Genomic DNA, 23,438 nt, shown 5'->3' with positions numbered 1-23,438 from the left:
AGCAGGAATATGGCATTGAGATAGAGGATCAGTCTTGATCATGGTGAATGGCAGAACAGGCTTGAAAGGCAAAATAGCCTACTGATACGTATTTTTCAAGACCCACAGGAAATAGTTTGATGTTTAAAATTCTGTGAAATAGCTGAGCGTACCACTCAATTCTATGACAATTAGGAATGGACACCAAATGTTGGGATCCTCACATCCCATTTAAAACAAAAAGAAAATTGAACTGTATCAGATAGGATTTATCCTGAGTGAAGAAAACCAAATGTTATCTCATGTTTTGGATATTTTACAGATATTCTGTAATCGAAAGATAAGGGACTTGTTAAATCTGAGCTGCTTCCCAGCGGATGTACAAAATCTTTCCAGTCGGAATGGCAATACATTAATGGTGGCACACGGTCGTGCATAGTCCTGTACAGCTAATGGACCAGATAGGTGACAAATAGTAGAGATTAATAACAAACTTGGCTTGTAATTCCTTCTGTTTAGAAAATTGTGTTTGACTAATTGAGGCTTTTTAAATGTAAAAGGATTTTGTAATGTTGATGCAGCAGTTTCCTCTGGCAAGAGAACCAAGAACATTAGGAGTCATCTCGGGAGCTTGGTTGTTCAGATGGGAATAAAGAAATACTTTGATATATCAATTGGAAGGAGCAATATGGAGTACTCTCTCCCCTCTCTCTCACTCTACTGTCTCCAAATATACCTCCTCTAGCCTCACCTCTACTGTCCCCTCTGTCATCTCTATCATCCATCCTCATCCTCCATTCATTCCTCACTCTCTCCGCCCCTCATCCACTCCACCTCTTTCCCTTGGACTTAGCCCACCCTCAATCCCTCACCCTCTACTTCCCCTAAACCATTGCTCTCCCCTCACCCTCTACTCCCTCACATTCTATTCTTCTTGCCCTCGACTACACCATCTTCATACTCTCCTCTTCCCATCTATTCTTTCCCTTTCACTCAACCCATCCTCAGCATCCTCTCCTCTAAGCCTCTTCTCTCCCGGATTTTCTTATCTGCGCATCCTCAACTGCCCCTTCACCATTTACTCTTCCCTTCCTTTTCTTTGCTGCTACACTAAAGAGGTTTGACTTTGGGCAGCGTTACCATGGATAATGAGCAAATATAGATAAATGGAGTTGAGCTGCAGATCAGCCATGATCTGATCAATAGGGCAATGTGCTATTGGAATTTAGTGGCCTACTCCTGTTCCTGTTACTGCTGAGGTGGGTGTTTGCTTGTGCAGAACTTTACTCTTCAGATAGCTCTTTTTTAATTTGGGGCATAGATTACTTGCTACTAGCAGTTTCTAAATTCCTGTGAGGTTTGGTGAGACCCAACTGTGTAAAGTGGCCTGCATACAGATTGCGTTTTTTTGCACCCTGGTGCATCTCAGATGTAAGTGAAGGACCCTCAAATTAAACAGTTTTGAGTGCATCAGACAGAACCGAAGCCCTGGTTTACAATGTCACATCTCTATTGGGGTTTAACTACACTTGGAAATTCACAGGGTGTCCTGCAGCTAACATGAAATCTGGGTATCATGTTGGCTCAGTGGTTAGCATTGCTGCCTTACAGTGCCAGAAAACTGGGTTTGATTCCACTATCAGACAACTGTCTGTATGGAGTTTGCACATTCTCCCTGTGTCTGCGTGGGTTTCCTCTGTTTGCTCAGTTTCCTCCTACAGTCCAAAGATGTGCCTGTTAAGCAGATTGGCCATGCTAAAATTGCCCATAGTGTTCAGGGATGTGTAGATTAGGTGTGTTAGCCATTAAAAATGCAGTGTTACAGGGATAGGGTAGGGGGATGCGCCTGGGTGGGATGCTCTTCGGAGGGTCGGTGTGGATTTGTTGGGCTGAATGGCCTGTTTCCACACCGTAGGGATTCTGTGGTGCTGGTTTGAATAACTGAGTCGGGTTTGAGTACTTTTATGTTCAACTTGATATGGAGACAACATAGTGTGACTCAATTGTTGGAATTTGAAGTTGCCTGTTGTAATGCATCATCGCTGCTTTGATTCCATTTAATGATTAAATTCTGATTTACTTTTTCTTGTGCCGGGAGGATATTGTTATTTTTTGGTTGGAATGTCGGACAGGCTATGGAATGGTTAGGTGGTTGTTCTATAGCTCTCATCATTTCCTGTCCAGTCTTCTGGTTGCCTCTGGCCTCCAGGACATTGCTCCTAGTGCTGACCAGCCAGAATTGAAGCCAACTCAGTCTCAAAAGGACTTGCTTTAAGTTGGAGGTCTGGTATCTGCCACAGTTTCACCCACTCACTGTAATGAGTCTACTCCACATGGAGATGAACTGGGCGTCTGCAACCTTTTTTTAATCAACCTGTTTTTGGATATGATAGGACAAGCACTATGGCCAACACATCCTGAGATGGGACTTGAAGCAATATCACTGTCCCACATGATCTCTCCCAACTTTTATTTGTTGCGTTGTTTTAAATGGTTCTTAATCAAACCATCACATTTGAAGACCTTGATTTACATTAACATAGTATTACGACATTTTATTAAAAAGAAAGTACATCTCTGAATTGAGTGGCGTTAAGTTGCCTTTGGTCAGTCAGTTCTGGAGCAGGTTTGGCACGGTTTAGATTTCAGCCGGGATGATTCTCCCACAAGCAGCTCCATCCAGTCCATGTCCAGGTTAAATGGGGATCTGTCTCTCTCAATGCTTCTCAGTTTGTTATCTCGGCTGCAAAACACAGAGGTGGGAGAGAGAGAAAGAGAGAGAGAGCTCACCCTTTGTGGGTAACCTGTTTCTTGGAAACCTGTTGATTTTTAACAAAAAAATAAAATTGAAAGAACTCGGGTTGAGGTTATTCACAGGACCATCCTGGAATAAAGCGAATGGCGTGAATGGGAGGAAGATAATTAGAAGGGGCAATAATTCGCCTGCCTTATTAGAGAGAGAAAGGAGTGCTGAGAAACCATCTCTGCTTTTGGAGGGTGGGAGCTCACCCGGGCGGCGTTTTGGGAGCGAATTAAGTTCGAGATTGCGTGAAAGTTTCATGTAGCAGGGCGGGCTGGCAGTGTGAACGTGTCGCTGCTCCCCTCTGTGTGTGTGAGAGAGAAAGAGAGAGAGTGCACGGTGCGGGTGCACGCTGGACACGCCTGTCTTTGTTGGGATTGCTTTGTTCCTCGTTGGCAGCCTCTGTTTCTCAGGAATCTCACCCCACCAGCAAGCAAGCTGGCTGCAGCCCTGGAGTGCCTACTTCAGCACTGGCAGAACGTGCCAGGGAACTATTCTTGACTCCAGCCTTTCCACCCCCTACCCCCCACTCTCTTGTCAAGAGGCAGCAAAAGAAATGATGCAACCCAACCCACTAGTGGAAATGATTTGGAAATAAAAAAAGGGTGGAGTGTTCTTGCTGATTGGCTACCAGGAATCACATGGGTAGGTTTCTATAAGGGACTTGAAATTGGCAAATCTGGTCACTTTCAGCATCTGGAAACTGACAGCTGCTTGTGTATTCGTGGCGGCCCCTGTTCTCCAATATCCAACCTGAAAGAAAGAGAGAGAAGGGGGGAGAGAGAGAGAGAGGAGAGAGAACGAGATGTATTCCTGAGGACGGCGCGATGTCGGATTGTTCAATTGTTGCTCTGGATGTTTGCTGAATCCTCTGTGGAACTTATGGGAATGAGACCGAATATTTGCCTTGGTGCCGTCTAAATTCGCCAGAAGATTTTAAATTCGCTGAGAGAGCCATCTCGTCTCCTTTCTCTCCTCTCCACTCCTTCCCCACCCCCCTTCCCCCCGCCCCGACCTCCCCATTCACCTCCTCCCCATCCTGATGTACACAGCCCGCGACCCCAGGAAGAGGAGACCTGTGCGTTGGTGATGCGTCTTCCTCCTGTGTTTAATCTGAGGTGGGATTTTAACGTGTGGTTTACTTTTCCAGAATGGCTCGCTTCGGAGACGACGTGTCAGCTCGATATGGAGGCGGAGGTCCTGCCGGCGGGGGGAGAGGGGCGAGCCGCCAAGGGGGACCGCAGGCCGCCCAGAGAGGGATGTATGGCTCCAAATCCATGGCTCAAAGAGCCCGGACTATGGCCCTTTACAACCCCATCCCCGTCCGTCAGAACTGTTTCACAGTCAACAGATCACTTTTTATATTCAGTGAGGACAATATCATACGGAAATACGCCAAAAGAATAACCGAGTGGCCATATCCTTTGTAATTTAACATATGAACCGGGACATACAGGTTAGAGGGGATATTGAGAGGACAGTGAGGAACACTGGTTATTGGTAAAGGTTAATCCCACTGTTGTGTGTATGTGTGTATGCATGAGTGCTGTATATCTCCAAGGAGGCTTTTTTTTTCTCATTCACATGTATTCACGGTCCCTATTGATTCTGTGTGGGAGCAGCAAGTCTCAGACACATTCTGTCTGATCCACAGGGTTATCTGACAGACACATATTTATCTCCTCCAACGTGCTGAAGCCCAAAGCGATTTAAGAGATTGAACCCACTCGTTATCAATAGATTGGAGCCCGTTCAATCCAAACGGCAGCTGACAAAATGTTTCGCCAAGTGATTGCCTCACTGTGAAGGCAAGGCTGCATTTCCATCAATCCCTTCGAATATTTGCAACAACCAGCTCTGCTTCCCGCCTCCCCCCCCCCCCCCCGCTTCTATTAACTTGTGCAGCATGAATCTAAGAGAAGTGCAACATGCCCTTCAAGACGCTTTCTAAGAGTGATAGCAATTTGGGGAGAAACTCTTCCTCTGTTGTACTGGCTGCGTTATAAAAGGGGAGGCAGGTGGGGTTGTGGGGTTCTGTTGAGAAAAAGTTGCCTTATTCCCGTTGGTGATATCCGCTGGAAAATGGTGCTCGAGCGGAGGCGCTGTTCACTGTGTAGTGGTGCTGTCCAAGGTGCTGAAGATGCGCCCACGCTTCTAGGCAAACTCGACTGGGAGATGGCACAACAAAACCCATGTTGTGGAGAGACGGCGAGGGAATCATTTGTTCCATAGGGTGAACACAGATCAGTTATTGTGTGTGCGTGCGTGTGTGTGTGTTTGAGTAAGATCTTTTGAAAAACACCTATTACAATGGCTAGATTGCCCTGGTTAAGGTTTGCACCCAGACTGGCTGATGATTTATGGAAAAAGGACTTAAAAAGACACAAGTTGCTTTATATAATGGTGTAGTCGAATATGTTTTTCGAAATTGCTCGTCTCCCAAGAGGTGCTTTCACCTGAATTGACCCCAAACTTCAAGTCAACCAATGTGTCCCCCACCCCCCACACCTGATTCGGCCCTTTGAAGAGACATGTAGACCGAGAGAACGCCTATGTTGGCCAAGTTTGTAAACAGTCCTAAAGGGTTTCGACCCGAAACATTGACTTACCTGCTCCTCGGATGCTGTCAGATCTGCTGTGCTTTTCCAGCCTCACACTTCTAGTCTCTAACTTCCAGCATCTGCAGTCCTTATTGTCTCCAAGTTTGTAAACTCTTCACAGCGCCACTATTTCCTCAATTCAACCTCACATGATCAGTGTGGAGAAAAGGGATAAGTGCAGTAATATAACCGGGATTCTTTTGGAGTTAAGTTCTGAAAGTTTCTGCATCCTCAGTGTCAGAATTAGTGAAAGGTACCGAACAATTACATGTTAAAACGATTTTTTAAAATAAAAATGTTAGTGTATTTTCACAAGACAAAATTAAAGTCTGTACGATTATGAAAGCTCCTTCCTTAACCTCACTTACTCCATTTGAATACATGATATTAGCGACCATCATTGCAAACTGCATCGTTTTAGCTTTGGAACAGCACCTTCCCGATAGAGATAAAACGCCCATGAGCGAGAGACTGGTGAGTACCGGATGCTAGTTACATTTTCCAGGACACTGTGCAACTGAACTGACGCGAAATACGTCCTATTCTAAGAAAAGAAACCTAGCAATTAGATCATTTACATAAACTTCGCTTTATTTTTGAATCCTCCGTGATTTCAAAAATTTATCTGGAATCGCATAGAATTTACATCACAGAAACGAACCATTTTGCGAAACTGGTCCACAGTGTTGTTTGTCTTTCCGTTTCTGTCAGAGTAAGAACAATGTGTTAAAATGTTTTCCTATGATTCCAGCTATAAAATAGGAACATGTCCATATGTGGTTTTTGTAAGAATTTGAGGGGATACGGGTTGCAGTGGTTTAAGGTGTAGAGACTTCAAAATATAGGGAATATGAAATTTATATTTTGTCTCTAAGTAAAATGAGGAGTTTCTGGAAGATGACCTAATATTTATGAACAACTACTTTAGGCAGATGACAGCAGTTTGTACACAACACACAAAAATTTGGGACACAATCGTATCAAGCATGTGAAAGTAGTGAAGTCTGCTAATTTCATCATGTAAGCAACAAGTGGGAAAAGTCTCTTTTCCTGATTCTAGAGCAATGTTAAATGGTTCATGGAAAGCTCAAATCTTATGCAAATAACAGATAATAGAAAAAGTGGTTTCCTTTGAAAATTAAGATTTGACACATTGATGCCACATGCAAAATTGCTCAATTGGCTTACAAAAATTTCTGAATTGATTATACTGCATAACTAGGCCCCAATTCTTATATCATCTTCAAATAATCCCTGTTTCCACATTGCCAATTTGAAGATTGTTATTATTGCATGACTGTCAGAAATGTGAAGTAGAAAAATATTCCACACAATGGAATCCAACCTGGTTCTCTTCCTATGGCACATTAATCACTGAGACACATAATTGTGCTTTAATTGAGCAATAAAGAATGAGAAGGTACCAATTTGCTTTTTTTTTGAAACATAGTTCTTGTCATATGTTGCTGTTGATCAAAGTAGAACTTAGTGCTACAAAGGTGAAGATCAATTACAGTTCATATAAATGCAAATGTTAGATTTAAATTGATGGAAACTAAGGATCTCCGCTTGAGACATATTTATTCAAAAGGTTTATTGCTGTTCTGAGCCAATCAAAATATCCCTCTCTCCATTAACTGTAATCTAATTCTTTCGCTAAAATACAAATTACACATGAAGTATCATTTTCTTTTACAGTGGTTAATCAATTTTGTAATCAACCTTTAACACTAGTTATTTAAAACAAATCTTACACTCCCTAATGACTCATTTGGCAAAGGTGATGTATAACTGGTCCATTCTTTCTATAAAGTGTCAGTCCCATTATGTGTCCTGTTAGCTAAAAGCAATGATGATAGCAGTGCCACAATTAACTTTGGAGTTCTTTGGTTAGAGGGGGAGGATCAGAATTCCTGTTCCTAATTCCTAGGTATTTGCTGGAAATAGAACATGTATAGAAATCAGGTAAGAACATGGTCGGCATTAGCATTGCTACATTCTAATACACAATCCTGTCTAGTATCAGGCTAAACAACAAAGAATGGACTATTGGCTGAGATACTATCTTGTGGAATTGCATTCCAGCATAAGTCAATGTCATCAAGGGAAGAAATGAAGAAGAGGAAAATCTCATATTAAATTATTTTGCACACTTAATTTCATGAATACCAGCAACAAGAATATCAGAATATTTATTAATACCATAAATGGGATGAGTTGGGATATCAACTTGTCTATTTGTGCAAACCTTGATTAATAAGCCGCAGGCAGTAACCATTTTAACTGATTTATAAAACATTTGAAATGAGTTTGTTTGAAATTTGTCTGAATGGAGTTTATCAACCAAATCTATAGTCCCTTGACATACTGTTCTACAAAGGTGAATGGAGCTCACCTCTACATATTGTAGTTTAATCAGATCACATCATATGGCTTATTGATTACTTTTCATTGCAAAGGCACAGCAAGTACTAAATGATTATAGCCAGATAAATTAAATATAACCAGACCTACTTTATTTGAAAAGTCCAACTGAATCCAACATTAGATACATTTTTATACAAATGCCAATTTAACTTGAAAATAAAAAAAAACTTCTGCAGACATTTGCACAACTGAAATTACCTATTAAATTTTGGAAAAACATATTTTACAATTTTCATGTGCTATTTGGCATAACTAAGTTATGATTCATATTAAGTATTTCAAGAAAGGTATCACAAGATGAAATTATGTACTTCATCTAATGCCTGTTACTTCTGAGTTTGTAGAAACAAAATGAATCAGTGAAATCATTGTTTGAAACTTAGTTGATGAATTTGGTATTCTTGGATGCTGGTGATTGAAGAGCTATGTCCTTCTGTTTACATTGTCTTTTATTGAAATGTTTTCACTTGCAACAATGGTCTGCCTCAGCCTTGTACTTCTGTCAGAATGTGTACAGATGGCTTATGTCCAGAATTTGAAATGGGTAGTTAGTAGGATGGGCATTTTGTACCATCACAGCAAAGCTAATCCTATTTGACATTGTCCTGGCAATGTTTTCACTCCATGGCTTGAATGAGCAGCAGTGTTGCATAGAGGATGCTATGTGTCTTCTCCATTCACTACTGCATACATGGAACTGCCTCTTACTGACTAATGCTTTATTGTGCTGCTCTGATTGCTTGTTTTTATCAAGGCAAATGCTTTTAGAATAACAAAATCGTCAAGTTTGGAAATGCTATTTGCTATAAAGTTCAAAATACAAATGTTGTCCATAAGATTTTTCTGCCAACTGTACAGCAAAAACATATGTAATATCTTATTATGTATTTTACAAATAGTAATTGGCAATGTTGTACCATTTAGCCAAATAAAGGACCCGCGAAAAATCTACTTCCTTAAACCAATGCAATCTTCTTCAATTAATAGGATGTGTAAAGGGCCCTGAAAAAAAATCTACATTCCAATTTAAAACAAATACAAATCTTTGCACCACACACCAACTTATGAATAATTCATGATTGCACAATTTTCTGGTAAGCAGGCCAGAAGTAGCAGAGTGGTTTAAGAACAAATCATCAGCCAGAACTGTAGGAGCCCAGTTTTGCTTATCATTTTGCTGCAACAGCTGGTGCTAACCTTAAGCAATATTCCTGAAAAATATTGATAGTTCCTTTGTTAAGATCTAGCAATCTATTTGTAATGAAAAGAAACAAGATAATGTGGATTGCTGGAAATATGAAATTAAAAAACAATGCTAGAAACTCTCAACTTATTTTTTTATTAGAGCTTCAGTATGAAACATTTAACTGTTTTGCTCTCCCAAGTTGCTGTCTGACCTATGAAGTAATTTCTGCATTTTCTGTTTTTATTCATAATGAAATATGCTTTCTAAAGCTGCAGGGCCTCATAAATAGAAATTTTCTGCCTAAGACATGGAAGTTTTATATTCAATATGTAATTGACTTGAAGTGTCACATTTTCCATTTAGAATGATCTGGCTTTAACCTGAAATATCCTTTCAGCATGGTTCAAGTTCCTGGAGGAAAGTTAGTTAATCTCACTGAAAACAGTTAGGGATCTGTTCCTGTTAATCCCTCTATATGAATCTCTGTAAAAAAATGGAGATGAAAGTCAACTTTTAAACAAAAATGATACATTAGTGATATCTAACATTAAGGATGCATTCCCAAGTTTAGCATCAATGCAAATTATCTTTGTCTTTGTATTAATGCAAGGCTTAAGGTGTATAATGACTGATTTGATTCTAGAGAGGTGCAGACTTTCTGCTCATGGAATATCATTCTGCTTTGTTGTGATGATGTATTAGGTCCTTACTCTGAATTCAAATTGCATTTAACCAATAACTGAAATGAAGGTTTCAAGATTCTATGATTGTATTAAAATGCACCTCTACACCACTAAAATGTGATCATTTGTAGCCTTGCAGCTTTCAAATAATTCCATGGCATGGTGTTCATTGGTGTAATATTTTGATTTGTAGGCATATTAGCATATCAGTTAATGCCTGATATTTTCACAATTTGTTTCCATGCTTGAGAGGGCCCTTGAGAGGATAAAAACATGCAATAAGTACATCCCTACAAGCCAAATGGTAACATTGAAAGACTTAGGTCACTTTTGTGTCCCCACAACAGCAGATGTCAGGAAAGTGTTGACAAACAGCAAGTTTTGGAATTTCTGGTCAGCTCTCAGCTGAAGCATAGTATTAATATTGAAGGATCGATAGAAGAGAAGAAAATTGAATTGAAAAATTGAGGAGGGGAGATTGAAGAAATGTTAGGAGGAACATGTCACTATTGTGGGTAATGAGAGCATGTTTTTCAGTGTTGTTTGTCAATATGTTCGGTTTTTTGAAACAGTAATTCCCTTCCCATTTCTAATTTCTATTCTCACTTGCCCATTAACTCTTAAATGTACTTAGAAAAGTCTGTTGGTGATATTACAAGATCATTTGGGAAGTTTTTAATTTACAACACATGGAGTCATTAAGTCATACAGCATGGGAACACACCTGTTGGTCCAACTCATCTGCACCGATCAGGCATCCCAATCTGACCTAGTCCCATTTGCTAGCATTTGGCCCATATGCCTCTAAACCCTTCCTATTCACACACCCATACAAATGCCTTTTCAATGTTGCAATTTAAGAAAAAAGTGTACATTTGAAAACGCACATAACACAAGCCCAACTAGAATGCTGCACTGAATCCTCACATATGCTGCTGGGTTGAATAGTCACCAAACATTTGTGTTTTTTTTTGACAGTTTCCCTTACCACAACCCAATTTTCACCTCAACTATCTTGAAGATACTAATTCTCAGCCAGGTATAGCTACTTAAACCTGGTTGAAATCCTTTGGATGTAGGTCTAGGTATTGAATTGGCTGAGTGTTGCATAATGGATGCCAGCACAATTAAATCTATTTGAGTCTTCGTCCAACATCCATGCTTGTTCATTTCCCAACATTGGATAGTGTTCAAAAGCTCACATACTGGCTATTTATCTCATAGGCCATGGGGCATTACCAGTAATTATAACATTCATATTGTCAGTAGAACTGAGAGCTAATCATCTAGACTGAAAATTCAATATGATCATTGAGATTCAGGTAATCAATTCATTTGTAAGACTTTGACTTTTATAACTTTGAGTCTCCATTGCAAAGAAGATAGTGTTTTCTCTCTGATTTTGATAAAAGTCTCAAAATGGGTTTTCTATAATTTCCAACCGTAATATCTGTTTCATGAATGACTTTAAGTTTATTGCTATTTAATGGTGGCCATTTTTATAATTAATCTGAACTCTGTTTTCTATATTTCACCTTTCCAGTAAAACAAGCTTGAGCTGATAATTAGGCAATGTAAAAATGTTCTAATTAATTATATTTGACTATTTTCAAATGCAATATTAAAAAGATCACTTCGTATAAATTGTCAAACCTATTTCTGGCTGTTGACCAAATAACTTGAATAATGTTTTTGTCAACAGATAAGCTGACCTTTCTCTTTGCTGTATGTTATTCTTACAGGATGACACTGAGCCTTATTTCATTGGAATATTTTGCTTTGAAGCTGGCATCAAAATTATTGCTCTTGGATTCGCTTTTCATAAAGGTTCTTACCTTCGAAATGGCTGGAATGTGATGGATTTTGTGGTGGTTCTCACAGGGTAAGTTGCTGAAAAATCACACAGCCAGTACAATTGTTATAATAACTGATTCCAAGTATTTACCAGGTGAAAGTTTGAAATGTCAGCCATTCTGAAATTAGGAGGTTTGTTATTACGCTAGGGGATTTGTTGTGGACAATGCAACGGAACTCCATCATCTACATTTCTCAATTATCATCTCAACGGTTCTTAGGATATTTCATGGCACTGATTTATTTGTTTTTAATTTAATTTCTGTTACTTGATGAATAAACATAGATCTGTTTGTAGGTGTTTATTAATCTTTGCCTTAGTGCCTAAAACTTTGCAGTATCATAACATGCAATACCAAGATTGGGACACTTTCGATTATGCACCAGTTATTAATGATCTAGCACAAGGCCCCTTCATTTTAATGGATGATAATGGAGGCTCTGCTGTGTACTCATATGCGGGTGGCTAATGCAGCATATTTTTTACCGTGGTGTAATAGCAAAATTGAGCTTGTGTGGAAATCGCTTTGATTTTCTGAACCTGCCCTCAAAATTACTTTAAAGGAATGAGAAAATATAGAGTACTGTACTGTTTGATCCAGGATCATGTTACATCAGATCTAAGATTGCATTCCAAGTTATTGGTCAGATTGTGGTTGTTCGCCTATACTTGCTTGCATGAAACTGATAATGTTACATAAAAATTGAACAATCAAAGAGTTGTCTAACTTAACATGAATCACAAGTTAATTTATGATGATAGAAAAGAAGGTGAACTTGTGTCCATGTTGGTTTGCAACAAGGCTGTAGATTGCTTGATATAGTGTAGTCTAACAATAAAATATTGACAAAACAGAATTTTGATACATAGCAGAATGCAGTATGCATGCGCCATTTGTATTGAGATGATCTGGTTAATGTTTTGGGCAAGACACGTCAGAATTGGAAAATTAAGTGGTAAATGAAATAATATTAAAAGGTCAGAAAAGAAATAAAGGCAAGCAAGATACCCCAAACAAAGAAAGTTATTTTAAGTCACGTACACCCAGCAGCAAGTTATACATTCACCACGGATTTTCTAATTTAGTTTGTTTATAGTTTACACTTTCTCAAATTAGGACCCATTATGCAATGTGCTTTAACTGCAATGAATAGATTTAAAACATTTTAGAGTGTGCTTGTTTATAAATAAATACAACGATAAGGCGTATACATTAAAATTTATGCATTGAAGATAAATATAGCAGGAGATATATGATTTTGAATATCCTTATTGAACTGTCAATACCAAGCTATCACAGTTTCAAACCTTAGTTACTTAACATCATGAAACTTTGCTTCAAGTAATCTGCAATTGTCTTTTAAAGTTACAATTTCAAATACTGTCTAAAATGATGCATTTGGAACTGACCTACTATAATGGATGCTGGATATTTCAAATGTCATAGTTCTGGCTGTGATTTGGTGGGATGTACCAGTGAGTGACCAGTGAGCGCTCAGTTCATGAGCCGACTTGCATCCACACTTAAAAGAACTGTTCATTGTGGCATGACATTTAGTAGCAGTTTGAGTACATTGTTAAAATGCTGCTTTACATTAGATTTGTGAAGACAGTGGCATAGTGATAATGTCACCAGACAAGTAATTAGCATGGCAGCTGTGGAATTTAAATTCAATTAATAAAAATTCTGAAGTTGTGTGCTCTTATCAATGGCCATTAAACTATCATGGATCATTTTAAAGATCATTCACTAATGTCCTTCGCAGAAGGAAATTTGCTGCCTTTACTTGCTGCCAGTAACCTACAGGCGACTCCAGGTCCAGAGCAATGTGGCCTTCAAAATGGTTGAGTAATTCATTCAGTTTAAGGACAGGAAAAAAATGCCAGCCACTCCAGTGCAACCCATATTCTGTATAAGAATAAGAGAAAGGTTAAAATTTAGCTAGATATATTAATAACTATTAGGTATTGAGGAGAGATTGTTCTCACTGATGGCCGAAGTTTTACCTCTCAAACAAATTTCAGATATTGGCCGACATTTATGTTTAGTGAAGGAGAATAATGCATAATGAGTAACTAGCATTTTTTTTGTTCATGACAATATACATTATATTGAAAAACAAACAGTTATTCAGTGCTGTCATTGTTCAAAAATTCAGTGAGATGGACTGCTGCTGCTACCTTGACAATTTGTCCTTACAGTCTACACCTCACTTCTATTTCTTTTTCTTTTTAATGAATTACACTTAACATTTGAATTGCTTTAACAAGTCTCAATAAATAATCGTTGTGATTCAATGAATTTAGAATGGGCTCATTCTATGTGAGACAAAGTTCAATAAAACATATTATTTTTATTGTCTTAAACAATTGAGTATTCTGATCTTTGAAGTCAATGCAAAGAATCTGCTGAAGAATTTTCATAAAACTGTCTTTAAATTGTTTAAATTGGCTGTTCATTTTGTATAATTTAAGCAACAATGTATTTTCCTGAAGGAGAGAGAAATGTAGTTTTGCTTTGATTTGTATTAAAACACACAAATGACGTGTGATGCCCTGTTGTGAACACTGAATAAGTGCACTCTGCAAATGTGTTAATGACCAATAAAGAAACCCTCAGCAACTGACGCATGATACAGTTCTGACGGACACCTTGCTTGGACCAGCTGAATCTATTGAGCTGTTTTTCCCTCCCACCCCAAATTCATTGTTGATAGAAGGTGTTAGCTCTGATTCGTTTTAGTGTACTTAGTGATCAAACAGATTTTTTTTAATGCAAGTGTTCAAAGCACTGCTGCTGGAAAATTTTTGAACAAGTGTTTATCATGGAAGCAGGTGTCCAATTAGATGTGTGAAATGCATTTATCCAATTGGACACTAGCTAAACTGACAGAATCTTTCAGGAATGGCTTTGTATTCAGGCCATCGGTGACGGATGTATAATCTATCTAGATCCGGAATGCGAATGTGCTAATTGGGAAAGTAAATTTAGTATTTTAGCCCTAGATAAAGATCGATATCTCACTGAATGATTGTAGAAAACCTAATAGACCAAGACTAAGGGCTTGGTTTGTTGCTGAAGAAAATTTCCTTCCACATTCAAGGGCTAAAATTATATTTGAATTGTTCATTTTTAATACACACCGATTAAAAGAGCAATTTTTTTAATGCTGTGATTTGTCAAGATTTTATAAATCATATGCTTTTGCTTATTAAATATTGACTGACAAAATCGGTCACTTCTTTTGTAGAATCTAAAACTGTAATCTGGAAACACAGTAGCGGAAAAGTGCCTCTCCTCCTTCTATATCCCATTCAGAGACTGACAAGATAACTTCAAACAAAACCACTTTCTCACCCTTTCAGATTCTTTTTCAAATGTGCAGGATGTTATTCTGTGTGACAGTACTGGGGATGCTGGAAATCTGAAATAAAATCAGTAGATGCTGGGGCAACTCAACAGGTCAGGCAGCATCTGTGGAAGGAGAAACAGAATTAACATTTTGAGTCCAGTATGACTTTTCTTTGGAACTGAAGCTATTCTAACAGCAATCTGTAAGTTAAATATATTGGAATTTTTTGTTTTGCCAGTTTGTAACCAGGGATGAACACTTGCTGTCACTGAAAACCTATTTCTGTTTGCACTGGTTAATCTGAAATGATCTTACAATTTGCTACCTTATTTCTTAGAATCCCTACAGTGTGGAAGCAGGCCATTCAGCCCATTGAGTATACACTGACCCTCCGACAAGCATCCGACCCAGACCCAAACCCCTACCCTATAACCCCGCATTTCCAATGGACAATCCACCTAACCTACACATCCCTGGATGCTACAAGCAGGGCCACTATACCTAACCCGCACATTTTGGACTGTGGGAGGAAACCGGAGCAAACCCACTCAGACACAGGGAGACTGTGCAAACTCCACACGGACAGTCACCTGAGGGTGGAATTGAACCTGAGCCCCCGACACTGTAAGCCACTGTGCTACCCTCTCTTGACGCTTTCCTGTTTGAGCCTCTGCAAACTTGGCTGCAAACTTGGCAACAAACACCTGACTTCCTATTAATGTGGATTTTGATGTTGAAATCCCAATCTCAGTTACATCTGAAAAGACGTTTCTTCATGTAGACAGTCTGCATCATATTACTGCTTCAGTTTACTCTCAATAGTATGAGTGATGTTAGTGAAGAGGTTGGTCTGATGGAAGCTATGATCTACATGGCTTTAGATGAATAGTTTGACTGTATGAATGTATCTGTGTATTTTTTTTTAATATCTAATGATTTTTAAAAAAAAAATTATGCCTATTTTTGTGAGAAGTATGGCTTCCTGGGTCACACAGAAATAAAAGCTGACATGGCCATTGTCCTTCTGGACCATTAGAGAGAGAAAACTGGGGGTAGTTTAATGCCATGCTGCAGGAGAGGGGAGAGGTTGAGAAAGCTGGTCCTTCATGGTAACCTCAACCAATGTGAGAATTGAACCCACACTGTTGGCATTACTCTTATTGCAGACCAGACATCCAACCAACTGAGCTAACCAACTTTTTAAAATACTGAAATACTGCTGTGCTACCTGTGGAACTGTGCTTGAAGCGGAAAAGAGAGAAACTTTTATTGGGAGGTATTGGGAGAATTTGCTTCGCCCTCAATGGAGGCAATTGATTTAAATACAAAACCCGAAAAAGATATAAAACACACTGAATTTTCCATAACTTTTATATTGTTATTAACATTGTGTTTCTTTGGTTCCTCACCCAAAATTCCAACAACAGAATAGGCCTGCATTCTACCTTATTCTCGATAATCATAACTCATTTCAGGAATCTGTCCATTTCCTGCCTTTCAGATCTGTATTTCCAATATGTTGTTAGGAAGCTAGGCAGTCTGGTGGTGCAGTGCATTAGATAATCATTAATTGATAGGATATGGGTTCTCATACATAATTTACTGTTACTGAATCATATATTTTGATTGGACCAGCAGAAGAGGTGTGATGTGAGGAAGGAAGCAATTTCAGCAAGAAACCCCCAAGAATTATTTTCCCTTCTTTAATAGTCATTGTGCATTGTAGAAGCCTTTAAATCATTTCTATTATTTCTTTGAGACTCTTGCTACACAATATTGGGAAGTAAAAACAATTAATAGAAAATTGGGAACAATATGCTTCATTTAAAAGCTAGTAGCTGTATTTCATGACTAAAATAACTACTGATAGAATGTTTTCTTTTTTGTCATTCATTTGTATGTCTTTCCTTCAATGCTGTTTGAGCTACTTGTCTTTTTAATTGACATTCGTCTGAAAATGACTGTACTGTACATCATTAATAATAGTAGCTCAAAAAATGACAAGTGCTATCTGTTTCAGAACTGCAGCTTTCCTGGTGGATAAGGATAGAGGTATTGGGTCACTTGTACTTGTGAAATCAGATGAGAACTATTGCATTATGTTCATGAGCAGTATGAACACCCACATATTGATGCCAATATAGTTTCAACCAAAAACCAGTTTTCTTTGAAAGTCAATTGTAAATGTAGAATATTGTATCTGGGAGTATTCGTAGTAAATAATGAAAACCAATATTGTGAAGGAAACTGATAATGTTTAGTCAATTATCTATGAACTATGTGTGGATATGTTATTGATTGTAGTAAAACTTAATAAATTCACAGTCATTCATAGCACAGTATAACGATTGGAAATCCATTATCTACAAAGCTTGTATGATTGTAGACCTCTCATTGTATAACCATAGGTGTATAACTAGAAACCTAGGAGCCAAATCCAGAACCATTACAATTAGATGTCACAACTCGGTGCTTTGTGAATAGAGCTACATTATATTTATTCCAACCTGCATTAACCCTACCTGTTTTGCATTGGATTTCAGAAAATCATCAGGAGGTGATTTGGAAGAAATTATTTCACACTGTTTGTACCGAGCAGTTTAATGTGAAACAACAATAAATTAGCAACTGGGAACAAGTCTGAATTTACAGCTGTGGTGCAGATGAAGTTTTTAAGAGGCATGCTGTACACTTGCTTATTCATTAATAATGGATTAAAATGTAAAACTGTTGGATCTGTCATATAGGGCTGAACTTTACTTTTTATTTTTGGCTCAATCTGGGTTATTTTGAGGGTTTGTTGCCATGAGACCTGGTGAGTTTTCTCACCTGTTTCTTACAAACTTGCCTCATTAAATACCATTCACATTTCTATAGCTCCTCCCATGTCTGATTTCTGTCCCAACTCACCACACGCTGTTCGTGGAACAATTTGCTACTCAGCAGATATCTGCCAAAATACTGGCATCCCTTGTGCCTGTGCCATCTTTAAAAGTCTGTTGTACTTTCAGACAAGCATGGTTCCTGATGTGTGCCCAGGACATGGCCAGTATCCTGCTTTGTGTGTAGGATCCTTGAAGTCTGGCTGACATCGGAGTTCCTGCTACCACAGGAGCAGCAGTGGAGGTCATGACAGCAAGTAAAGATCCTGGGGATACAGTCTGGTTCATTCTTACTAATTCCCTTTAAAATTGTAGCAAGATCATTCCTGTACTCCAAGTCCCTTGCAAGAAAGGCCAATGTTCTATTTACCATATTAATTGCTTGCTGCACCTGCACTTGTATGAGTATCCCAGTCTCTCTGAAGATTAAAGTTTAAATGTTCAACTACTTTTAAAACAAAATCTGCTTTTCTGTTTTTCATTCTGAAGTGAATAACCTCACACTTTCCTCTTTTGTACTGTCTCCCACCTCATTGTCCACTTACTTAACCTAACTGCTTTGCAGTCATCTTGTTGTCTGTACAGCTTACATTCTGATTTAGCTTTGTTTCATCAAAAACCTTATCTATATTGCTCTTTGATCAAGTCAACAACATAGATCACAAATAGCTGAGGCTCTAGCACTGATCCTTGCAATAGTCCACTTGTCACAGCTTTCCAACTTAAAATTGTTCTGTTCATTCCTACTCATTGCTCTCTATGTCTGTTCATCAACTGTCCATCCACGTGAATATATTCAAATATAATCCATCTACTGGCTCCTTTTCATCTAGCCTATTAGTTACACCCTCCAAAAAATACCTAAAATTTATAAAGATATTTTCATTTTGGAAAAAAATGCTGGTTGTCTGATCATGATTTTACAGATGCATTGTTAAGATTTATGATAAGGCTTCATAAGTACAAAGGTAGGGACATTATATCGGACCTTTATAAAACTCTGGTAGGGCTGCAACTAGAGTTGTGTGTCCAGTTCCAGTCACCACACTTTACAAAGGATTCGAGGGTCCTTGAAATGGTGAAGAACAGATTTACCACATTGGTTAGAGAAGTAGAGTTGCTCTCTTTGGAGAAAGGAGATTGAGGAGAGATTTGATAGAGGTGTATAAGATGATGACCAGCTTATGAAACATAGATGAAAAGAAAAACATGTTCCTCTTCGCTGATATTACAAGGGTTCACAGACTTAAACTGTTGGGCAAAAGATTTGGGGGAACATGTGGAAGAACTTTTTATGCAGTGAGTGGTAATGAACTGAAAATTGCTGTCTATGTGAATGGCGGAAGCAATGAATGATTTCGAAAGGAAATTGGATGGATACTTGAGGCAAATAAATTTGCTGGGTTATGGGAATGAAGTGATGGAATAGGAACAATTGAAGTGATTGCTCTGCAGAGGGCAGGTGTTGAATATTAATTGGATATAATGGGAAATGTGGTTATCTTTTTCTTCACTTCCCTACCTCTGACCATATTGCCCATTTCTTGTTTTCCTAGCCTCAGGAAGATGAAGTATCGTATAATATCACACCTCTGCTTTGTTTGTGTTAAGGTTGTGAAGCAGGGAAATTGAACCAGGAGCCACATTGATCCATATGGCATAGTGCAACCTATTTACACAATCACCTCTAAGAAGAGGCACTGCATGGACAGTGGAGACTGAAATAATTGTGGGTGCAAGATAGTCAAAGTTTTGATCTGTCACAAATATAGGATTGTTTGATCATGTTTGAAGAGAAGTACAACATGTATTTTTAAGGCATGTTTTCCTTTGTTTGCTTCTGTGAAAAAATTAACTGGCTTTGTTCCAAGCTGAGCTGAATGTATGGATGCCAAGGTCACATGACATTACAGGTGCACCAGTATAATAGATGTTTGCTGCCCAGAGCTACAGAATTACAGCAAAATAATATGGATAGTCTGACATAGATCTACATGGCATGACTGGGAGAAAATGCAGGCAGAAAAAAGAATTGTGTTCTTGGTTGGATTGGAGAGTAGGAAGTCATCTTGGTGTTATTCAGCTCCTCAAATCCTGCCTGATATAATTCATTGATAAATAGAAATACACTCAATGATTTATTTCCATATACTTTCATTTACTACATGCAGTTGTCATTGGCAATGACAGCATTTATTGCAGATCACTAATTGCACTTGGGGAGGTAGTAGTGTTAAGCCTCCTTGAACCACTCCAGTCCATATAATGAAGGTAACACCACAGTGCTATAGGGTAAGGAATGTGGGAATTTGGTTCAGTGACAATGATGGAATGGCGGTATATTTCCAAGCCAGCTGGGTGGGGTGACTTGGAAAGGATCTTGCATGCGGTGGTGTTTCCATTGCATCAGCTGTACTCCTGCCAATTGACAAAGGGTGGGAGATTATACGTTTCTATCACAGAAATCTTGCTGAATTGCTGCACTGGGTCTTGGTAGATGACAAGAACTGCAGGCATGTTGAATCAGTGTTGGATGGAGTGATGATCAAGGGCATTGCTTTGGCCAGAATGGTGTCAAACATCTTGAGTGTTGCTACACCTATCCAGGCAAGTTTAGAATATACCATCACACTTCTTAAAATCTTTTTGAATCAGGAGGTGAGTCATTTACCTTAGAATACACAGCCTCTGACTTGCTAGGTTCATTAATATGGCTAGTGCAGTTAAATATTTGGTCAATGGTGATCTCCGAGAGGTTGATGGCAGGTGATTCAATGATGGTAATGTTATTGAACTACCTTCATGGGAAGATAGTTAGATTTTATTTTTGGAAATGGTCATTATCTGGCACCAATGTGGTGTGAATGCTCAATGCCACCTTATCAGCGCAAGCCTGAATGTTGTCCGGGTTTGGCAGATGTGGATATGGACTGCTTCAATATCTTTAGGCTTGCAAATTGATTTAAACACTGTGCAATCATTGGCAAGTGTCCTCACTACAGACCTTCTGTTAGAAGGACGGTCATGAATGAACTAGCTACACTTGTGTTGAAAGACTCCACTTGTACTGTACATATTTTTGGATGTCATATTGTAAAAGGGATGGAAAGGCACTGAACAAGATGCTAAAAAGATTTGTAAGGATGATACCAGAAATGTAAACATATACCTATCAGGAAAGCACGAACAGCCTGCATCTTTTTTTCTCTTGAAAAGGCTGTAAATTTACCTAAAAGAGGTTATTAAAATAATGAAGCATTTTGATAAGATAGAGACAGGTAAGTGTAAACATTTAGAATAGAATCCCTACAGTGTGGAAACAGGCCGTTTGGCCCAACAAGTCCACACTGGCCCTCTGAAGAGCATCCTACCCAGACCCATCCCTGTACCCTATCCCTGTATTTTCCATGGCTAAAACACCTAACCTACACATCGCTGAACACTATGGATAATTTAGCATGTCCAATCTACCTAACTTGCACATCTTTGGACTCTGGGAGGAACCTGGAGCACCTGGCAGAAACCCATGCAGACACAGGGAGAATGTGCAAACTCCACACAGACAGTTACCCAAGGTAGGATCAAACCCAGGTCCCTAGCGCTGTGAGGCAACAGTGCCACCCCATTTCTATGGCAATTTTCCGAGTTTGCCATGCCTTATTATTTATAAAAGAGAACTTGGTGTCAAAAGCTGAGCCAACATTACAATATATTTCATTGGAAAGCATGTTATTATAATGTGTCACTCTCAAATTATCTTGGCCCTCAAATTAATCAAACACTCCAGTTTTATGTCACCAGTCAGTCCCAAACAGCTAGAATGTGTTTCAGGAATGAGAGACCAAAGCTTCTCTTACTTGACTTTCACTTAATTTTCAGGCTTAGCTGCATTCAAGATTAATTGAAAATTTAAATTATATTTGGAGTTGTGTTACAGTATCTTATAAAACAAAGGAGGACAAATTGAATATTTAATTGTTTACAACATAAACATTTGTAAAAAAAATAGAAAAAAAAGCAGTGAACTTCGTATGAAATAAGTTTACATCAAGAGAAAATGAAAATACTGTTGAATTGCAACATTTTCAACGAGTTTATCGCCAAACTGTGCTGATCATTTCTATCATTTTTCAGCAGTTCCAAAAAGTTGCATTTAAAAAAGAAACAAAGAAGTCAATTTAAAAAATGTTGAGTTACCGCGAGAAAAAAAGTCGCAAAGAAGAAAATATTGCCTTTGTGAATTGGTAGCCGTTTTGCCTTGATTCAGGAAGTTATGGATTTTAACTTTTATATCATTACCTCACAAGCACAGCTGACAATCCAGTACAAGTACTTTGCCAGAGGTATTGCCTGTCTTTCACACAAGGTGTTATACCAAGGCCCAGTATATTCTAGCAGTCCTGGTGGATATTGAAGAATTCATGGAATATGTTTTACCATCAAGCAAAAATACACATGGACAATATGCGTAATCATTTCAGTGATGTTTGTAAGAACTTGATTTGCTTGAAATAGCTGTTATGTCAGGGTTACCTTTAAATTTTATCACCAGACATTAGTGAATTGGTTGCTTTACTTACATCCTCTGCCCAATTTGTATCCCCTTCTGATCTTCTTGCCCATTAATAAGCTAGAAAGGCTGCCATTGTGCTTGATCATTTTGCTGCATTTTGAGCAGCATTTCATACTGTGTCATTTCGAAATGATGGGTTAAATTGCTATATTAATGCATTTTAAAAGTTCACATTAACAAATTCATGGTTTGAAAAATGCCTCAGTGAGAAACAACATGTATGATGTTACAATGTGCTTGTCTTCAAACATATGAGAGGAGTAAAACTTGCCTCATGTTGACAGACCATGGCCGTTGTACATAGAGTATAGACACAGAACGAACAATAAAAATGGGAGGAACCTTTGTGTTAAGAATCTGGGAAAATATTCCTATGTATTCTCATAAATTAAAAAACAGGGGAAGTTGCATTAAACACAGGAACAAAAACAAAGTTGCTGGAAAAGCTCAGCAGGTCTGGCAGCATCTGTGAAGGATAAAACAGAGTTAACATTTCGGGTCTGGTGACCCTTCCTCAGAAATCCTTCCTCAGTTACATTCAACTTGTATGGAACCTTGGTTCAATGACATGTGGTTAATGATGCACAATTCTGGTCTTCATGTTACTGAATGAGGAATTAGAAATATTGGAAAAAAATTCAAAAAATCTTGATGAGAATGTTACCAGAACTGAATTATAATTACCAGGAAAGACTGAACAGGTTGTGACTCCTCTGTCTAGAAGAGAAAGCTGAGGAGTGACCTAATACAAGTCTTTATTATTATGAAAGGGTTTTGATAAGGCTGGCATGTGGAAGCTATTTTAATTTGCTTGTGGATTTCCAGAAGTGGAAGTCATAAATATGGGATAGTCATAAATAAATCACTGAGGAATTCACAAAAAACTTCTTTATCTTGAGAACTGTTAAAATGTGAAACTTGCTATTACTTGAAGTAGGTGTGGAAAATAGCATAGATGTACTTAAGGGGATGTCAGATCAATACCACCTGCAAGATCCCCTCCAAGCCACTCACCATCCTGACTTGGAAATACTTCGTTCTTTCTTCAGTGTCATTGGGTCAAAATCTTGGAACTCCCTCCCTGATGGCATTCTGGGTCT

At 38.5% G+C, this 23,438-nt stretch overlaps 1 pseudogene; it reads left to right on the top strand.

The window, feature by feature from the left end:
* The first annotated feature begins 3,930 nt into the window (after nucleotides 1–3,930).
* Nucleotides 3,931–23,438, top strand: part of LOC125486342 — a 202,959-nt pseudogene continuing 183,451 nt past the window's right edge.

The sequence above is a fragment of the Rhincodon typus genome, chromosome 28 (assembly GCF_021869965.1).
Source record: "Rhincodon typus isolate 14 chromosome 28, sRhiTyp1.1, whole genome shotgun sequence".
Taxonomy (NCBI): Eukaryota; Metazoa; Chordata; class Chondrichthyes; order Orectolobiformes; family Rhincodontidae; genus Rhincodon; species Rhincodon typus.
The sequence above is the reverse complement of the archived record's forward strand: the minus strand, read 5'-3'. Positions and strand labels throughout refer to the sequence as shown.